This window comes from Pan paniscus, chromosome 4, assembly GCF_029289425.2.
Source record: "Pan paniscus chromosome 4, NHGRI_mPanPan1-v2.0_pri, whole genome shotgun sequence".
Taxonomy (NCBI): Eukaryota; Metazoa; Chordata; class Mammalia; order Primates; family Hominidae; genus Pan; species Pan paniscus.
This window is the reverse complement of record NC_073253.2, coordinates 116,606,541-116,627,931: the sequence shown is the minus strand read 5'-3', so window position 1 is coordinate 116,627,931 and position 21,391 is coordinate 116,606,541. Positions and strand designations below refer to the sequence as shown.

Genomic DNA, 21,391 nt, shown 5'->3' with positions numbered 1-21,391 from the left:
ATTAAAGTATTCATGAATTGATTAGTATATTACAGATTAAGTTTTTCAAAGCAGCAGTGGAGCTGTATGTTAATGTATACTTTATAATTGAAATGGTACATATTGGTACAACTTAAGCCTTCCAGTATAAAATTTTCCTCCAGCTTTAATGAAGTATAATTTTTAAAAAAATAATTGAATATATTTAAGGTGTACAACATGGTTTTGATATATATGTACATACACATTATGATGTGATTACCACAATCAAATTGACATATCCATCAACTCATATAGTTACTGTTTTTTTATGTGTGTAGTGAAAACACTTAGCAAATTTCAAGTATATATGATTATTAACTATAGTTACCATGTTATACATTTGATTTCCAGAACTTATTCATTTTATAACTGAATGTTTATACCCCTTGACCAAACCCCCTTAATTTTCTTTCTGCCTTCCTTTCTTTCCTTTCTTTCGATGGAGTTTTGCTCTTGTTGCCCAGGCTGGAGTGCAATGGCGTGATCTCGGCTCACTGCAACCTCTGCCTCCTGGGTTCAAGTGATTCTCCTGCCTCAGCCTCCCAAGTAGCTGGGATTACAGGCACCTGCCACCATACCTGGCTAATTTTTTGTATTTTTAGTAGAGACAGGGTTTCACCATGTTGGCCAGGCTGGTCTCGAACTCCAGGCCTCAAGTGATCCGCCCACCTCAGCCTCCCAAAGTGCTGGGATTGTAAGCGTGAGCCACCATGCCTGACCAATCCCCCTAATTTTCATTACTCCCTGTTCCCCACAACTTCAAGCCATCATCTTTCTGTTCTCTGTTACAAGTTAGATTTCTTTTGATTCTACATGTAAGTGAGATCATGCAGTATTTGTGGTTCTATGCCTGGCTCATTCCACTAAGCATAATGTTTTCTAGATTCATATACATTATTGAAAATGGCTAGATTTCATCCTATTTTAAAGCTGAATAATCTTTCAATATGTGATATAGTTTGTATATTTGTCCAAATCTCATGTTGAAATGTAATCCTCAGCATTGGAAGTGGGGCCTGGTGGGAGGTGACTGGATTACGGGGGTAGATTTCCCATGCATGGTTTAGCATCATGCCCTTGGTGCTGTCCTCACAATTGAGAATGAAGACATTTAAATGTGTGTGGCACCTCCCTCTCTCTCTCTCTTTGTCCCACTTGCTCCCCTTTTGCCTTTCCCCATGAGGCTTCCTGAAGCTGAGTAGGTGCCAGTGCCATGCTTGCACAGTCTGCAGAACTGTGGCCAAATTAAACCTCGTTTCCTTATAAATTACCCACTCTCACGTATTTCTTTATAGCAATGCAAGTATGTCCTAATACATTTCTGTGTGTACACGTAACACATTTTCTTTACTCATCTATCATCAGATGCTTAGGTTTTCCATATCTTGACTAATGTAAACAATTATGCAGCGAACATAGGAGTGCAGACATCTCTTTGAGATACTGATTTTAATTCCTTTAGTATATATACCTAGAAATGAAATTAGTAGGTTATATGTTGCTTCTATTTTTATTTTTTTTGAGAAATCTCCATAATGTTTCTCATAATGGCTATACTAATTACATTTCCACAGAGTATAAATGATCTCATTTCTTTTTTTTGTAAAACTAAAGTAAATTGACATATCTTTTACAAGAATACCAAAAAACGAAGGCTCAAATCATAAAAATCAGGAAGAAAAAGGGGCCGTTACAACTGACACCACAGAAACTCAATGGATCATAGGAGACTAGTATAAACAATTACACACCAACAAATTGAATAACCTAGAAAAAACTGACAAATTGCTAGAAACATACAACCTACTAAGGCTAATTCATGAATAAATATAAAACTTGAACGTACTAATAACGAGCAAGGTGATTGAATTATTAATCAAATATGTCTCAACAGAGTCCACACTACATGGCTTCACTGGTGAATTCCATCAAACATTTAAATAATAATTAATAGCAGTCCTTCTCAAACTCTTCCAAAAATTGAAGAGGGAACACCACTGAACTCATTATATGAGGCCAGTATTACACTGATACTGAAGCCAGGCAAGGACATCACACGAAAAGAAAATTAGAAGCCAATATACTTGATAAACATGGATGCAAAAATCCTCAGCAAAATACTAGCATAGAAAATTAAACAACGCATGATCAAATGGAATTTATCTCTGGGATGCAAGAATAATTTAACATATGCAAATCTAAAAATGTGATGTATTAGCAGAATGAAGGACAAAAATCATACGATCATCTCAATAGATGCAGAAAAAGCATTTGATGAAATTCAACATACTTTCATGATAATTTTTCTCAACAAATTAGGTATAGAAGAAATGTACCTCAATACAATAGACCATATTTGAGAAACCCACAGCTAATATACTCAATAATGAAAAGCTGAAATATTTTCCTCTAAATCACAACAAGACAAGGATGCCCACTCTCTCATCACTTCTTTTCCATATGATACTGGAAGTCCTAGCCAGAACAGTTAGGCAAGAGAAAAATAAAAGGCATCCAAATTAGAAAGGAAAAAGTTACATTGTCTCTGCTTTCAGAAGACATAATCTTATATATAAAAAGCCCTGAAGCTACATCAAAAAACTGTTGGAACTAAAACAAATTCAGTAAATTTCAAACATAAAACCAATATCCAAAACCCATAATTTCTATATACTAACAAAAAGCTAGCTGAAAAAACAATCCCATTTATAATAGCTATAAAAATTAAAATAAAACTAGGAATAAATTTAACCAAGAAGATGAAAACTGTAAAGCTGAAAACTATAAAATACTGATAAAAGATATTGAAGAAGTCACAAATTTATGAAGAGATAGTCTATGTTCAATGGATTGGAAAAATTAATGTTGTTTAAATGTCTGTGCTGCCCAAAGCAATCTAGAGACTTAATGAACCTCCTATTAAAGTTCCAGTGAGATTCTTCACAGAAATAAAAAGAAAATTATAAAATTCACATGGAACCACAAAAGACTCTGAATAGCCAAAGCAATCTTAAGCAAAGTGAACAAAGCCAGAGGCATCATGCTACCTGACTTCAAAATATACCACAAAGCTACAGTTATCAGAAAGCCATAAGAATACCAAAAATAGTTATAATTTTTAGTACCTACTGTGAAATAGACACTGTACAATATTCTAAATTTCAGCCTAATTTATTGCTCACAAAAACTCAATATAGAATATATTACTGTTCTCATTTTTCACCAGAGACCTGCAAGTTATAGAATTCTTCTGGTATTCATTATTTAACATATATAGAATTTTTCCACATACATATATGTTGTATTCAATCCTTTTACTATTTTGATGTTGTTTTAAACAATTTTTATTATACTTTAAGTTTTAGGTTACATGTGCACAAAGTGCAGGTTAGTTACATATGTATACATGTGCCATGTTGGTGTGCCGCACCCATTAACTTGTCATTTAACATTAGGTATATCTCCTAATGCTATCCCTCCCCCCGCTCCCCACCCCACAACAGGCCCCGCTGTGTGATTTTCCCCTTCCTGTGTCCATGTGTTATCATTGTTCAATTCCAACCTATGAATGAGAACATGCGGTGTTTGGTTTTTATGTGCAGAGTTCTTATAAAATACAATATCAATCTGTTTAAACAATGAAAACAATTTGTTAAGAAAAAAACTGATAGTAATCAAAAGAGCATGATACTGGCATAAAAACAGACACACAGACCAATGGTACAGAATAGAGAGCTCAGAAATAAATGTATGCATTTATGGGCTATTTATTTTCAACAAAGTTGACAAGAACACACAATGGGGAAAAGATAGTCTCCTCAACAAATGGCATTGTTAAAACTGGATACCCACATGCAGAAGAATAAAATTGGACTCTTATCTCTCTGCTAATTATACAAAAATTGTCTCAAAACGGATTAAAGATTTAAATGTAAGACCTGAAACTGTCAAACTCCTAGCAGAAAACATAAAGAAAAATCTCCCTGACACTGGTCTTGGTAAAGAGATTATGAATATAACTTCAAAAACACAGGCAACAAATGCAAAAATAAACAAGGGGAACTATATATCAAACTAAAAATTCCTACACAGCAGAGGGAGGAATCAACAAAGTGAAATGAAACCTGTGAAACTGGGGAATGGATTTGCAAACCTTATATCCAATAGGGGGCCAATATCACCTTAGAAATATTTGTTAGGCAGACAATTATGTCCTGAAAATTGAGTTTTTGAAATATTGTTTACTATTATATCTTAATCTGTACATGAAAAATAATAGGTGATAGACTATTTGACAAATGTATAAGAAAGATGAGATTATTAATCAACTTAACTTGTAAAACTAATGCTAATATACAAACTTGTTTATTCATTCATTAATTAATGGAAAGAAGAGGAAACAGCACTATCAACAAGAAATGTTTTGTGGAAAGTTGTGTACTATGCTAGACGCTATTAACAAAACACATTATAAAAAGTGCTTTACATAATTTAAGGAAACTGAAAGAAATTAGCAAATATATTGTATTCTGGATATCAATATTGTTTTAATAGATCTGAAAAACTGCCAGGAATGGGTTCTATTGCCTATATTGTTGATGGGGGATATATTTGAGTGAAAAAATGAGTCAGAATATTTTTGGTACTATATTTCAAATGGGATTATTAAACTAAATAGAAGTTATCAAAGCGTATGTGTGTGTGTCTGCACACATACAATTGTACATATATATGATATACACATATACATGTGTAATTGTATGTATATACATCTATACGATGACACTGACTAAATTTGTAAGGAACTACTTATATCTCTGCTTACTTGATATTTCAAAATGACTGCTGAGCAGCTTAAAATATAGATGACCGTATATAGCTATAGATTGTTTCCAGAGAAAATTAATCAGATGTTTCAGGTATCATAAGTATTATCTCATGTAAAATCTTGTGTATGAAATATTTGATATGACATCATAAAATAGTATTTTCAGAATTGACTTATGATATTTGAGAAGAACAATTTCATAGATTAAAAAGGGCTCAAAATTCCTAAAGAGTAATGACACATGTCATTGAATGGGATGTGAATATTTCCAAAGAGAAAATTCTATAGGATTTGGTGTGAGTTTTAATCTTCTTTAACATTAGATTAAAATCTAAAAGAAAGGCAAACTACATGTTTGTGGAACACATGAATTATAGTATATTGGTAGGTGGACAAAAGACTATAATAAACATAGAAATAAATTACCTACAGAGGTCATAAATGTAGTAAGAAACAAGAAAATGAAATTCAGCTTGAAAATATTAGACTAATATGTCAGAGAGATAATCATTCCAAACAGAAATATTCACAGTTTTGAAAAAGATTACCATTCAATTGCTTTATAGAAAAATGAGTAAACAGAGAAGAGAATTCTGTATTTGTGTGTTTTTAGATTTAATCTTAAACAAACAAAAAACCTACATCTATTCAGCTTCTATTCTGGAGCATTCTAGATCCATAATGGATCATTAATAAATCTGTGCTTGTTGTCAAACATATTAGCAAGAATTAGAAGCTCGGGTTTCAGTATGCCAAGGTCGTGCCATTGCTCTCCAGCTTGGTTAACAAGTGAAACTCCGTCTAAAAAACAAAACAAAACCTTAATAAACTCATACACACACACACACACACACACACCCCATTAGTTCTGTCCCTCTAGAGAACCCTGACTAATATAATCACATTTTTTTATTTATGTAACTGTCACCATATTTAAGATATAAAACAGTTCCAACTTCACAAGGATCTTCCTGCTTTGATATCCCTTTGATGGCTACATCCACCTGCACAGCATTCTCTCCCACCATCCCACCCTTATCTTTAGCCCCTGGAACTACTAATTTATTTGCTATTGCCACAGTTTTGTCACTTCAAGAATGTTAAATAAATGTAATGAAATAGTATGGAACTTTTAAAATTTGCTTATTTCACTAAGTATATTTGCCTTGAGCTTCATCCTAGTTATTTCATATATTTATAATATGTTCCTTTGTATTGCTAAGTAGTATTCCATGGTATGGATGTTGCACAGTGTTTAAAAATTCACCATTGAAGGACATTTTAGATGTTTTCAATGTTGAGTTATTATGAATAGTGGTGCTCTGAACATTCATGCATATGTTTTTGTATAAACATAAGTTTTTATTTCTCTGGGATTATTGAGCAGAAATGTAATTTCTGGCTGATATGTAAATATATGCTTAATATTTTTCAAGAAATTGCCAATCTATTTTCCAGAGTGGCTGTACTATTTTACATTCCCACCGTCAATGTATCAGCAAATCTGTTTCTCCGCATTCTTGCTGTCATTTGGTGTTTTCACAGTTTTTTAAAAAATTTTGCCATTGTGATAGGTATCTCATTCATTGTGCTTTTATTTTTTCAGTGGCTAATAGTGTTAAAATAATTTCATGTTCTTGTTTGCCATCTGTATATATTCTTAAGTAAAATGTCTATTTATGTCTTTTGCCCAATTTTTCTACTTGGTTTATTTCTTAATGTTATAAGAGTTATTTATTTTGAGACATAGTTCTTTATATAATCTAGATATAAAAACTTTTTTGTGAGATATATATTTTGCCAATATTTTTTCTCAGCATGTAGCTTGATTTTCATTTTTTTCACAGATTCTTCACAGAGCAAAAGTTATTTTTATTTTGGTGAGGTATAATTAATTTATAATTTTGCCATTTATGGACCATGCCTTTAGCATCAAGGCTAATAACTCCTTGTCTTGTCTAGCCCTACATTTTTTTACATTTTTATAATTTTAATAGAATGATTTATATTTCTTTGGGTATATACCTAATAATGGGATTGCTGAGTCAAATGGCATTTCTGGTTCTAAATACTTGAGGAATTGCCACACTGTCTTCCACAATGGTTGAACTAATTTATATTCCCACCAACAGTGTAAAAACATTCCTATTTCTCCACAGCCTCACTAGCATCTGCTGTTTCTTGACTTTAATCATTGCCATTTTGACTGGCATGAGATAGTATCTCATTTCTGTCTTGATATGCATTTCTCTAATGATCAGTGACGTTGAGCTTTTTTTTTTAATGTTTTTTGGCCACATAAATGTCTTCTTTTGAGAAGTGTCTGTTCATGTCTTTTGCTCACTTCTTGATTTTTTTTTTTGGTAAATTTGTTTAAATTCCATGTAAATTCTAGATATTAGCCCTTTGTCAGATGGGTAGATTGCAAAAACTTTCTCCCATTCTGTAAGTTGCCTGTTCTGTCTGATGATAGTTGCTTTTGCTGTGCAGTAGCTCTTTAGTTTAATTAGATCACATTTGTCAATTTTAGCTTTTGTTGCGATTGCTTTTGGTGATTTAATCATAAAATCTTTGCCCATACCTATGTCCTGAATAGTACTGCCTAGATTTTCTTATAGGGTTTTTATGGTTTTGGGTTTTACATTTAAGTCCTTAATTAATCTTCAGTTAATTATCGTATAAGGTGTAAGGAAGGGGTCCAGTTTTAGTTTTCTGAATGTTAGTCCTACATTTTGTCGTGTATACCAAACACAGACACACACACACACACCAAAAAGTGATGGTATTTTAATAGAAAGTGTATAAAACCTATTGCTCAATTTTGATAGAATTTGCATCTTTACTATGTTAACTTTTTCAATTCATGCATATGATATGTCTCTCCATTTATTTAGGTCTTTCAAAAAACTATTTCATCAGCATTTTCAAATTGTCAGCATATAGGTACTATACATATTTTTGAAGTTTTTAATCTCAGTATATTATTTTCTTTAGAACAATTACAAATGGTATTGTGTTTGTAATTTCTGTTTCCAAAGGTTCATTATTAGTTTAGATAAATTGAAATTTGATTTGTCTGTTGACTTTTATGCTGTGACCTGGAAGAATTCATTTTTTTTTTCTGATAGGGCTTTTTATGGCCGGGGCGGGGGGTTGGGGTGGATTGAAGGGTAAGCTTCCTTGGCATTTTCCATGTTTATTATCATGCCATCTACAAATAAGGACAGTTTATTTCTTCTTTTTTTCTGTGTATCTTATATTTCCTTTATTTATTGTGCTGGCTAGACGTTTCTGTACTATACTTAATAAAAGTGATAAGAACAGGCATTCCTTAACAGTCTTACAGAAAATGCATGCAGTCTCTCACTGTGAAGTGTGATACTGGCTGTAGATTCTTTGTATATGTTGTTTATCAAGTTGAGGTATTTATTCTGTTCTTAAGTTGGTGAGAATTTTAGCAGGAATGGATGTTAGATTTTCTAGGCCAATTAGTATGATCAAATAATTTTTCTTCTTTAGTTGGCTGATACAGTAGATTACATTGAATAATTTTTGAATATCAAACCAGCATTGCATACCAGAAATAAGTACAACTTGGCTGTGGTGTGTAAATTTTTTTATACATTGGTAGATTCCACTTGATCATATTTTGTTGAAAATTTTTGTGTCTAAGTTCATGAGAGACATTGGTCATTTCCTTTTTTTTTTTTCTTTTGAGACCGAGTCTCACTCTTTCACCAGGCTGCAGTGCAGTGGTGTGATCTCGGCTCACTGAAATCTCTGCCTCCTGGGTTGAAACAATTCTCCTGCCTCAGCCTCCCAAGTAGCTGGGACTACAGGTGTGCACCACCATGCCCAGCTAATTTTTGTATTTTTAGTAGAGACGAGGTTTCATCATGTTGGCCAGGATAGTCTCGATCTGTTGACCTCATGATCTACCTGCCTCAGCCTCCCAAAGTGTGGGATTACAGGCATGAGCCACCGTGCCCAGCCGGCCATTTCCTTTTTTATACTTATTTGTTCAGTTTTTGTATGAGAGTACTACTGGCTTCACATGACCTGTAAAGGACATAGCATAATTTATCCATTCTAAGAATTATAGACATTTGTATGTTTGACAGTTTTTAACTACTACAAAAAGGTTGCTATATACTTTGGCAAATATATAAATAAATTTCTGTTGGAAATAATTCCCAGGATAAAATTGCTGAATTATAGGTAATATGCATGCTTAGCTTAAATAGATATTACCAAAATTTTAGCTAAACTGGTCATAATAATTTACCAGTATTGAAAATGGCCAGGTGCTGTGACTCACGCCTGTAATCCCAGCACTTTGGGAGGCTGAGGCAGGTGGATCACCTAAGGTTAGGAGTTTGAGACCAACCTGACCAACATGCTGAAACCCCATCTCTACTAAAAATACAAAAATTAGCTCAGTGTGGTGGTGGGCACCTGTAATCCTAGCTACTTGGGAGGCTGAAGCAACAGAATTGCTTGAACCCAGGAGGTAGAGGTTGCAGTGAGCCAAGATCTTGCCATTGCACTCCAGCCTGGGTGACAGAGCAAGACTCCGTCTCCAAATAAAAAAGAAAGAAAATGAATGACACTTTTTACATATTTCCCAGTAGTTAATATTAACTATCTATCTTTTTCATGTTAGTCATGCTAGTGGGGTTTCAGTGGCATAATATGTTGGATTGGAAGGAATTCATGCATACACACATAGAGAGATGTATACTGGATAAGAGTCTTTTGTCAAATGTATATATTGCAAATGCTTTCTTCCCATATATAGTCTTTAAAAATTCTATAAATACTACATTTATATGAACACAGTTTCTTAATTTTAGTATATTCCAATTTATAAATTTACATTGCATTAAGATTTTTTGTGTGAGTATATGAAATCTTGGTCTATGCAAGGCAATGGTTCTTTTACAATCTTTTTTTCTTGGATGTTTTATAATTTTGTTCCATATCCCTTTTCCAAAGAAACATTTTTACAAACAAAATAGTTTGAGAAATGTTACTTTAAATGTCTTAATTCCTTCTATCTAATATGTATGTATTCTTACCTTACTAATTCTTCCAAGACAGATGGATTTATGGGTTTCTCTATTCCTTCAGTTAGCATTGTTTCAGATGACTACAATATCCAAATAGTTCTCTTTGTAGTAAACCAGTATCTATGTAGTAAACCAATATCTATGCAGAGAGTAATCCCAGAGCTTCAGGGAATGATTCCAATTTAATATATTAATTGAATCAGAATTTTGGTTCAGTTTACTCCCCAACTTGGACTGTTTCTTTTCAGAGATATAAATTAAATATAAATATATATATATATATTTGCTTCCTGTGATTTTGCACTAAATTTAGACCAGATTATCACATATGAAAGCAGTTACAAATAATATACATGCACTCAAAGCTGTAAGACATAGCTATATACAAGCTACGAAAGCTCTTGCACTGGGTCTCCAGCCTCTGGATACAGGCCCTCCCTCAAGCTTCTCTTCTCTCTTCTGTCATGTACTACCAAACAATAAAATCAATTATCATAAAAAATAGCACAGCACAAGTTTTCCTATAAGTGAATCTGATTTGGAGACACATATGGGAAAAATGAGACCTTCTGGATTTAAAAAAAGAGGCAGACAAACAATATTTGCATATTTTGGTGATTAAAGTTAATATACATAAAACAGTTGAGTTTTGTATATTGAGTGAATATATTATTTGTAAAAAAATTGTAGGCTATGCATTCAAACCTCTGATCATCAAACACACATTACTTCAGCTGTCTTATCAAAGGTATTTTTTATTTTACAAATATAATTTTAACTAAGTTTGAAGTAAGTTTGAAAAATGTATTTTTTATACCTGCATTCTATGAAAGTAATAAAACATAAGATTAATACATTAATCAGAAATAAATTTTAGCTATGATTACAATTTAGTACTTGCAATAAATCTGAAAACAAGGCTAAATGCATTATAATTACTTTGATATATAACATAATGTGTTTGAAATAAATGCTAATTACAATATTAGTCATTATTGAACATTTGATAATACATAATAGCCTTGTGATGAATAGCAACAATATTTAAAAGCCTTGGAATGATGCATATTTGCTGTCTCTACTTACTATTAATTGATGCTAGAAGTTTCTTATTTTGAAGAGTCACAGACTAATGGAATATGTTTCTATATTTTATGTATGTTACATTTTTGAAAATAAAGCTGTATAGTATTAAATTCATTCAATTCAGTACAAATAATTATAAGATTCTATGGCCCTTTATTGTTTTAAATGTATTTTTAGAGACCCACATACTTATCTGAACAATTTCTTCTAGCTCAGACTAAAAAGACTTGTGTCTATTCACAAGGATGGTGTATTAGTTCTCATGTTGCTAATTAAGACATACCCAAGATTGGGTAATTTATAAAAGTAAAAGGTTTAATTGACTCACACTTAAGCATGGCTGACCTTGCACTCTCTGAAGCAATGGCCTAAGCTGTACCTTGGCCTCTTTTAGCCATGGCTGGAGTGACTGGAATTCAGGGCACCAAGTCCTGAAGTTGCACACAGCAGGTGGGACCTGGACCCAGCCCAGGAAACCATTTTTTCCTCCTAGGCCTCTGGGTCTATGATGGGAGAGGCTGCCGCAAAGGTCTCCGACATGTTCTGGAGACAATTTCCCCCATTCTCTTGGAGATTAGCACTTGGCTTCTCATTACTTATGAAAATTTCTGCAGTTGGCTTGAATTTCTCTCCAGAAAATGCATTTTTCTTTTCTACACCATCATGAGGCTGCACATTTTCCAAAATTTTATGCTCTGTCACCTTTTGAATGCTTTACTGCTTAAAAATTTCTTCTTTCAGATACCCTAAATCATTTCTCAATTTCAAGTTCCACAGATCTCTAAGGCAGGGGCAAAATGCCACCAGTCTCTTTGCTAAAGCACAGTTAAGAATCACCTTTGCTCCAGTTTCCAACAAGTTCCTCATCTCCATCTGAGACCACCTCAGCCTGGACTTCATTGTCCATATCAGTGTCCACATTTTGGGTCAAAGCCATTCAACAAGTCTCTAGAAAATTCCAAAATTTCCCATATATTCCTGTCTTCTGAGACCTCCAAGTCTCTAGGAAGTTCCAAACTTTCCCACATTTTCTTGTCATCATCTGAATCCTCTAAACTGTTCCAACCTCGGCCTGTTACCCAGTTCCAAATTAGCTTTTACATGCTCAGGTATCCTTACAGCAGCACCCCACTCTACCCATATCAGTTTCCTGTATTTGTCCATTCTCATTCTGCTAATAAAGACATACTCAAGACTGGGTAATTTATAAAGGAAAGAGTTTTAATTGACTCACAGTTTTGCATAGCTGGGGAGGTCTCAGGAAACATAAACATGGCAGAAAGTGAGGCAAGCACGTCCTTCTTCACATGATGGCAGCAAGGAGAAGTGCTGAGTAAAAGAGGGAAAAACCCCTTATAAAATCATCAGATCTCATGAGAACTCACTCACTATCATGAGAACAGCATGATAATCGCCCTCATGATTAAATTACCTCCCACTGTGTCTCTCATGACACGTGGTGATTATGGGAACTATAAATCAAGATGAGATTTGGGTAGGGACACAGCCAAACCATATCAGATTGCTAAAATTATGTTTCCTAATATTGAAAGATCTGTTATTTTTAAACTCAACTGTCTCACTTTTTATTGTTACAGGTTAAAATTTTTACAATATTTACTTTGTTTAGTATTAGTGTACATCAAGCATGAAACATGCTATATGAGACTCTGGGATGGATATATGTAGTGTAAAATTTAGAAAAATACTTAGCATAAAGTTTAATTAAATTAAGACATTAAATTCTGTAGCAAAATAGAGGATGATCTAAACAAAGTAAAATTATTTGGCATAGGGGTATAATTTTAAATTCTATCCTTCTTCCCCCATACACACTTATGCAAAGCAGCCATTTCTCCCATGCCCACCACATCATCAGCAAGCCTGGGATCTAAATGTGTCTTTAACAAGAACTATAAGAGAGTTTCCTAGGAATCTTTCAGTTACTCTATATATGTTACAAAAGAACAATCCTAAATATACCCCTTACCTGAATTCTCCAACTGTAGTAACAAATGAGAAGGCTTAGATCGGTGGTAACAGAGAACACTTTGCAGAACAAATGATCTAATTATTTAGAAAATCACTACAAAAGTTGGATGAACCACTTGTCTCCAACTTCTGCAACAAAGAGCAATTCCTATTTCTTTTTTGTCCCACCTAACAAAATATTGGAGGCCTTTATCTTTTTTTCTCTCCCTTTCTATTATCTGAACACGTTCACCAATTATTTCTAAAAGAAAAAAAATTAGAATTGCTGAGACTTTTAATTCACTAACTTAGCCTCATAGCTTTTGCCAGAATTTTTTTTCATGTGTGCGGAGATTGCATTTGGCTATATACAGTGATCATAATGAATATATGATTGAAGGAATACTTAAATTTAGTAAAGAATAGTACTTAGAAAAATCTGACAATAGATTTATTTGCTGCTTGTTTCAAAGCCACACTTTAATAGTCCATTTAAAAACAAATGCAATGCATTTGCTTAAACAGAATTTTATTATTTATGCCTTTGAGTATAGTTTAATTGTGTACTACAGACAGATGATGTTGCTATTATATTTTATTAATTTAGGAAGAAGTGTAACTCTTTTGTTTTGAAAAGCTAAAAAGTTGTTGCAACTGTCATATTATTTATACAGAAATGGCCTAAGAAATATTTCAAGTTGTCCCCTAAGAAAAATGTTTTCCTATTCTTTTGAATTATTGAGAAAAGTTTCAATTATTTAAACATTTTTAGTACCCCCTGCTAAACCTCTGATTATTTCATTTCCTTGGAATAAATAAAATGATAATCTACTCATTTAGAGTTAACTACAATGCATTCTCCAAGCAATCCATAAATACTGATTTTTTTTAAGTTTTTACAATTCATTGACTAATGTTGCACAATCCCTTTCTGCATAGTTTATTGTTTGTAATAGGAGAAATAGACATATAAAACAAATGAAAATTAAATATCTGAGTTTTAATGGAAGCATAAGCAGCACAGAGAAAGCTTTGGAAGGAATTTAATAAGAAAGAGTTGATTGAGAAACTGTGATCTGATCAGCATTTTAGAAATAGTGTAGAGTGGTCAGCAGTTCCTAGGGCAGTGCAAAGGCAAAGCAATTTCTGTAGTTTCACCTTGAGGATGAAGTGAGTAACTCTCTCACTGGACAGGCTGAATGAAGCTTCCCTAAAAGGGCCTCCTCTGTCATATCCCATAGCTTCCAAATAGAAAGAAGATTCAGCAAATTGTAAAATTGTGTGCCCTTATTTGTGGCTTCTGAGTTGGCAGGGCATTGTTTAGACATGTTACAACTCTGCAGCAAAATAAAAAATTAGCATAGCTACAGCTCTACGCCACATAAGTTCTCCTTGTCATCCTATCAATCACAAACGAAACCCCATTCTAGGGTGCCCTGATATCCCTCCTAACATAGAATGCACCCCAGAATCTCATAAAATTGATAAAATGCTACTTTACAAAATTGCTCTTGCTTAATTAATCACCGCTTGCATGCCAAGCACTGTCTCAAGTGCTTTATATTTATTGTCTCTCTAAACTTCATAACTGTAGGAGTTAAATGCTAGGAGCAAAATGGGATTTAAAGATAGATCTGGTGCTGGAGAGGATGTGGAGAAATAGGAATGCTTTCACACTGTTGGTGCGAGGGTAAATTAGTTCAACCATTGTGGAAGACAGTGTGGCAATTCCTCAAGGATCTAGAACCAAAATTACCATTGACCCAGCAATCCCATTACTTGGTATATACCCAAAGGATTATAAATCTTTCTACTATAAAGACACAGGCACACATATGTTTATTGCAGCACTGTTCACAATAGCAAACACTTGGAACCAATCCAAATGCCCATCAGTAATAGAATGGATAAAGAAAATGTAGTACATATACACCATGGAATACTATGCGCAGCCATAAAAAGGATGAGTTCATGTCCTTTGCAGGGACATGGATGAAGCTGGAAACCATCGTTCTCAGCAAACTAACACTGAAACAGAAAACCAAACACCACATGTTGTCACTCATAAGCGGGAGTTGAGCAATGAGAACACATGGACACAGGGAGGGGAACATCACACACTAGGGCCTGTTTGTGGGTGGGGGGCTAGGAGAGGGATAGTATTAGGACAAATACCTAATGTAGATGATAGGTTGATGGGTGCAGCAAACCACCATGGCACATGTATACCTATGTAACAAACCTGCATGTTCTGCACATGTATCCCAGAACTTAAAGTATAATAAATAACATAAATAAAGATAGATCTCCTTTATACTTTAAACTATTATTCTCAGTTCCCATATTTTGAGACAAATGAGATAGGGATAATTTAAGCACACTTTGGTATTTGTAGTAACAGTTGTTCTTGAAAATAATATGTATCAAAATAATCTGTAGGCATTGTAGAAAATTTAAAAAAACACAGATTAGCATGAAGGAGAAACTAAAGATTATCTGTAATCACACCTCCATTAGAAAAATCACTAACACATTCTGGTTTCATGGTGAAAATCTTGTGATTCCTTTTTCTCTTTTTTACATAACACATATACAACATAATACATAACATAAATTGTATCATATAAACCCCTTCAGCTTCTTATTATTACTACTATTATTATCATTATTATTTTGAGACAGTCTTGCTCTGTTTCCCAGGGTGGAGTGCAGTGGTGCGATCATGGCTCACTGCAGCCTCAACCTCTGGGGCTCAAGAGATCCTCCCACTTCAGCCACTCAAGTAGCTGGGACTACAGGTGTACCACACTCAGCGTTTTGTTTTGTTTTGTTTTGTTTTGTTTTGTTTTGTTTTGTTTTGTTTTTGTAGAGAAGGGATTTCACTATGTTTCCCATTCAGGTCTTGAACTCCTGACTTCAAGCTATCTGCCTGTGTAGGCCTTTAACTTATAAAACACTATTCACTCTTTCAGTAACTTGTCATGTTACTGAAAATTTAAATAATAAGGAATACATAGAAAACAAACCCCAATAGCAAAACTGTAAATGATGAAACAGAAAAACTGCAAAACTGCTACAGTCAGATCTTTAATTTTTTGACTCTTCCACAGGCAACCTCATATACTAGAACAAAGAGAAACCTTGGCTTAATAAATGAGTTCCAATTTTGATTCCATTGCTCAGTAACTAGCTGGTTGTGCTAAGTATCAGGTTGGTGCAAAAGTAATTGTGGTTTTTAGAGTTGAAAGTAATGGCAAAAACTGCAATTACTTTTGCACCAAGCTAATAGCTAAGCATATTACCTAGCCTCTCTAAGCTTCAGTTTTTACATGTCTTTGGATAGCTTACTAATAACCATCTTAAATACTGAGACTGGCCACAAGGCAAATAAAGGGATTGGCATAGAGTGTTTTGCATCATAAAGAACAGAAAATAGGATTTTTAAAATAGTTCCTCATCCTCAAGAAAAAAAATTTTCCCAGGAGTTATGTGAGTGGAGATAAAATAAAGGCACATTAAAAATATATTTTTTGTTGATATTGGGAACAAACTTAAAAGAAAAAATATAAAAATAAGGAAGAAAGAAAACATTGTTCCAATATAATTCAACATGAAAAAAGTTAGTTTTTAATTTTTAAATATGTTATAGGAATTACAGTCAGAAAATGATAAACTATTTTGACTCCATAGGCAAAAACCCTAAAGTATAAATTTGTTTAGAGTGTAAACACAAAATAAAATTTAGAGACAATTTATAAAATCTAATGAAGTCAAATATAGAGTTGAGGCATAGAGTAGAAAAATACAGTGAAATATTTCTAGTATTACAGACAAATGGAAAGCATGGTTGCCCTTAAGAAAAAAAAGAGAAAAACTTATCCATAGCAACCCAGATGTTTATCTCCTTTGTTTGACAAAAGTTGCTGTATTGATATATTAGATGGGAGAAAATGAAAGACCACTTTTCATTTCTTATGAACAAAAGAAAATACATGAATTTTTGATTTTCAGACTTTCTGACCCCCAAAAGGCATTGAACTTTCTTTGAATTTTGATGTCTTTATAATTTTAACCTTATCCAAGACAAATATTTGTATAGCTTTAAAATGATGAAGCCCTTTGAAAGTAGTAGCCAATTTCTTATACAGTCAACTCCACTAACTACCTCAATATTGTAATGACTTACATTTTTTACTTTGATTTAAAATTTAATTTCTTTTAAATGAAATCAAATGCCCTTGCTCTGTTTTTCTTGTGCTGGTTTAGAGTTGGACCTTGTTTGTTTTAGCTACATCCATTATACTTTTACCATTTTAGCCCAGACCCATTAAATCCATCTTACCACACAGTTTCCTCTCATATGGAGATTATGGATTCTTGTTTTTTCAGCTTGATGTTGGCTCCTGGTCATTATTTTTCCACCAGTGATTCATTCAGCCTACTTTTAAAGCTTTGAGCATATTTACTTAGGCAGAATGTAGTTAGTAGAGTAGTAAGAATGTAAAAATAAAATGCAAATAAAACTCAAATTCTATTTCAGAGCTTCTAGAGATTTTGCGTTAAGCAACATCCCTTTGGCAATGAACTAGTTTTTTCATAAAGTTTATGGAATAAACAAAACATTTTTAACTGTCAAATGACTTGATAGGCAGGCTTGACTTTGATATAGTAATGAATTTAATTTTACAGTTAGTATTTTTCCTTTTCTCACTCCAAAATGAAAAGCATGGATATTTCAAACTATGTTTGTGACCCTCTACATTCTTACATTTATATTCTTCTTTATTGTACTTTTTGTATAGATAATTCCTTCATAATCTAAGCAACAAGCATATAAGGTAAATTCTTTCTTTCTGTTTTAAAATGATGAAATTGAAGCACAAAAATTGTAAATGGCTCGGTAAAGTTCTTGTATCTAGAATCAGCTGTTGTAAATCCAGTCAAATTGCTCTGATTCTAATTCTGGGTGTTTCGTATAACTCCAGTGTTGTTCCTCTAGTTCTTTGAGGTCGACATTTTTCCTTGTCTTCCTTCTTGTGTCCTTCTCGTCTTCCCTTCTTCTACTTAGATTCATTCTGGACACTATGCTAGAAGGAAATATTATTTTCCTCAGTGTAGTTGAGCCAGTAATTTCGACTAGGACTAGAATATTTTGCATATAATCAGTGGTAGGCCAGAAGGAAAGAATTTTAAGAAGAGAGAACTCTGGAAAGAGTGATGAAAATATATAGAGCATTAAGTTCAATATGAGGTTTGACATATTGCATAGCATATTCACGTAAATATTTTCTGTTTTTCTCTCTTTGAGGTATTTCTTCCACCGTAATTTTAACAAATTATGGTGCTAATCAGATACAGTAAGCTATACTCTGTCTCACCTCAAATGTATTCTTAACCTATTAAGGCTTGTTCTTCAGTTTAACATTTCACTAATGACTCTTTTTAAAAACAAATTGACTCTTAAATATTATTTCTCAAAGACATATGTTATAAATAACATATATGTTTATCTCAAAAGATAAATAAAACTCAGAGATACAATGAAAGTATAAAAAACTATTACATTAAATCTTCAGAATATCAAAAATAAATAATCATTAATATGGAATTATCAAAATTTACTATCAATAGAAAGACCTCTTTCTAAAAGGAGGTCTTTACACAGACGGAACATTATCTCTGACATTGATCCAGTATTGCAGAAAAAAAAAAACCTCAAAAAATGAATGTTGTCTGTTTAAAATAATAAATTCATGAAATGCTGAGGTTTAAAATATATAAGGAATTAGAACATATGACAACAATAGCACAAAATATAAAAAGGGAATAAGTGTGGTCAGAGCATTATAATATCCAAATTCTAATATTGCATGGTTTAAATTAGACTCTAATATGCCAAGGAATATTAAGGAATACACTACTATCAGATAAATAGAACAAAATATAACAATAAAATATTGATGTAAGCAAATGAAGTCAAATAAGGAGAAGAACTATAAAAACAAAGGAATTATAGAATTGTAGATATAAACTGAAATTGATCACTAAACACATGAAATAGATATTGAGCATATTCTCCTGTTTAGAAAAAAACTATCAGATTCTGGATTAAAACAATAAAAATAGCATCATTAACAAGTATTTAAAAATTACAGATATAGAGACAGAACAGTTGAAAGTAAAAAGATTGAGAAATATATGAAATCATCAGGAAAACTAATTTACTTCTAACAAAAGACAAAGATTTTAAATCATACGCATAACAAGACATAAAAAGGGCATTTCTTTATGAAATAAAGCATGGATTCTGCAGGAAGATATAACAATCCTAAATGTATCTAAGTACCAAAATTTAGCTTTAAAGTGTATAAATTACAAAGTTGATAAAATGTGTATAAGAAATAAATAAATCAATAATAATATGAAAATATTAACATACCTTTTAGTTACTGGTGAGAATATAGGGGAACTAAGGATACAGAAGATTGAAAACTTATTTTACAAACTTTACATAATAGGCATATATAGACTTCTGCACTCAATGACTGCACATTATCCCTGCTTTTAAAATTACAAATAATAATCATAGACATCGACCACATATTGAAAAATAGAGAAGGCCTTAATACATTTCAAATGATTGAATCATAAAGAGCATTTTCTCTAGCATCAGTGGTATGAAGTGAAAAAAATCAATCAAAAAATTCTAACTTTAAAACAAAACACATCTAAATAACCCATTTTTTTAAATGATATCACAGTGGAAATTAGAAATTATTTTAAATGGAATGGAAATAAAATTGTGGCACAAAAAAACTTGTAAGAATTAAGTAAGACATGACTTAGGGACAAATATATATATATATATATTTAATATATATACATATATATATTTAATATATACCTTGCCTGTATATTTTATAAAAGAAAGACTGAATATCATGTCTTTAAGCATTCATTTCAAGGGGCTAGAAGATAACGTGACAAATTAAACTCACATAGAACTAAAAGAAATATGGTAGAAATAGATGAATTAGAACACAAGTATAGAATATAGAAATATTAATGAAGCCAAACACTAGTTCATTAACACACTAATAAATATGATAAATCAATATCAAAATTTAAAAATGAAAATTATAAATTGCAAACATCAGAAATAAAAAAAGTTTACTTCTATACCAATACTACAAATATAATTTCTATGGCAGCTTTATGTAAAAACATTTGAAAATTTTGATAGAAGTAAAAAATTCTATAAAAGCCCAAGCTTACCAATTCTGATCCAAGAATAAATAGAAAATGTGTAGAGCTTTATGTCTATTAAAGAAATTGAACCTGCAAGTGAAAATTTTCAAAAAGGATAGATTTAGCAATATCTTTTTCTATTATAAGTAACAACTAACATCAATCTTACAAAACAGTCTTTCAGGGGATAGTAAAAGGGCATACCTCTCACTCTTTTTCGTGCCAGCATAAGCTCTATACCAAAATCTGACAACAGCATTAAAAAGATATTAGATATAGGGCAATAAAAATCATAAACAGACATGCAGAAAATAGAAAAAACAGCATATCCAATTGCTCAGTAATGTATAGAAAGTACTCTAGATCACGGCTAAGTTTCATTTCAGGAATACAAAATTGCTTTAATAATCAAAAAGCAAATAAACAATGTATTACGTTAACAAAAGATAAGCTCACACAAATAGACACAACAAAAGGATCTCACGTATTTTAACACCCAGGATTTTAGAAATTATTAGCAAAATGGCAATGATAGAAAATTTATTTTCTTTTTTAAACATAGGAGTGACCAAATTTTTATTTTTAATTACTTACTGAGATATTACTGACATACAAAAAGCTTTACATATTTAAAATATACAACTTGATCAGCTTGGAGATAAACAGTATACTTACAATCATGGCAGAAGGAGAAGCAAACATGTCCTTTTTCACATGGTGGCAGGAAGGAGAAGTGCCAAGCAAGCCAAGCAAAAGGGGAAAAGTCCCTTATAAAACCATCAGATCTCATGAGAACTCACTTGCTATCACGAGAACAGCATGAGGGTAACTGCCCTCATGATTTGATTACCAGGCCCCTCCCACAACACGTGAGGATTATGGGAATTACAATTCAAGATGAGTTTTGGATGGGGACACAGCCAAACCATATCATCTTATAAGTAAAGTAATACATTTTCTGGTACTTTCATTCAATATTCATTTCATCTTAAATAAATCCAGAGAAATTCAACAAAAATTCACAATTCAGTCACTGGCTTAAGCCACATATCTTATTTATGTGGAATAAGCCAGATTTACATAAGCAAATCCAAATTTCTAGCTTAGCATTATATTCTATTACATGGAACACTGCATATTTGGAATGAGCAATTTTTAAATAGATTTT

General features: G+C 32.6%; 1 long non-coding RNA gene across 2 annotated transcripts in view; it reads right to left on the bottom strand.

Annotated features, from left to right (window-relative positions):
* Window positions 1-21,033, bottom strand: part of LOC103782988 (uncharacterized) — a 29,587-nt gene extending 8,554 nt beyond the window's left edge. The window contains exons 1-6 of one of the 2 annotated variants that reach the window (XR_008625425.1): window positions 20,899-21,033; window positions 20,428-20,469; window positions 20,251-20,313; window positions 19,415-19,444; window positions 12,239-12,333; window positions 3,773-5,650 (exon numbers count right to left, since the gene is read on the bottom strand). This is a non-coding gene — a long non-coding RNA (uncharacterized LOC103782988). Of the gene's footprint in view, window positions 1-3,772; window positions 5,651-12,238; window positions 12,334-19,414; window positions 19,445-20,250; window positions 20,314-20,427; window positions 20,470-20,898 lie in introns of those variants that run through there. The other variant, XR_008625424.1, reaches the window with a different exon arrangement.
* Window positions 21,034-21,391: the final 358 nt, after the last annotated feature.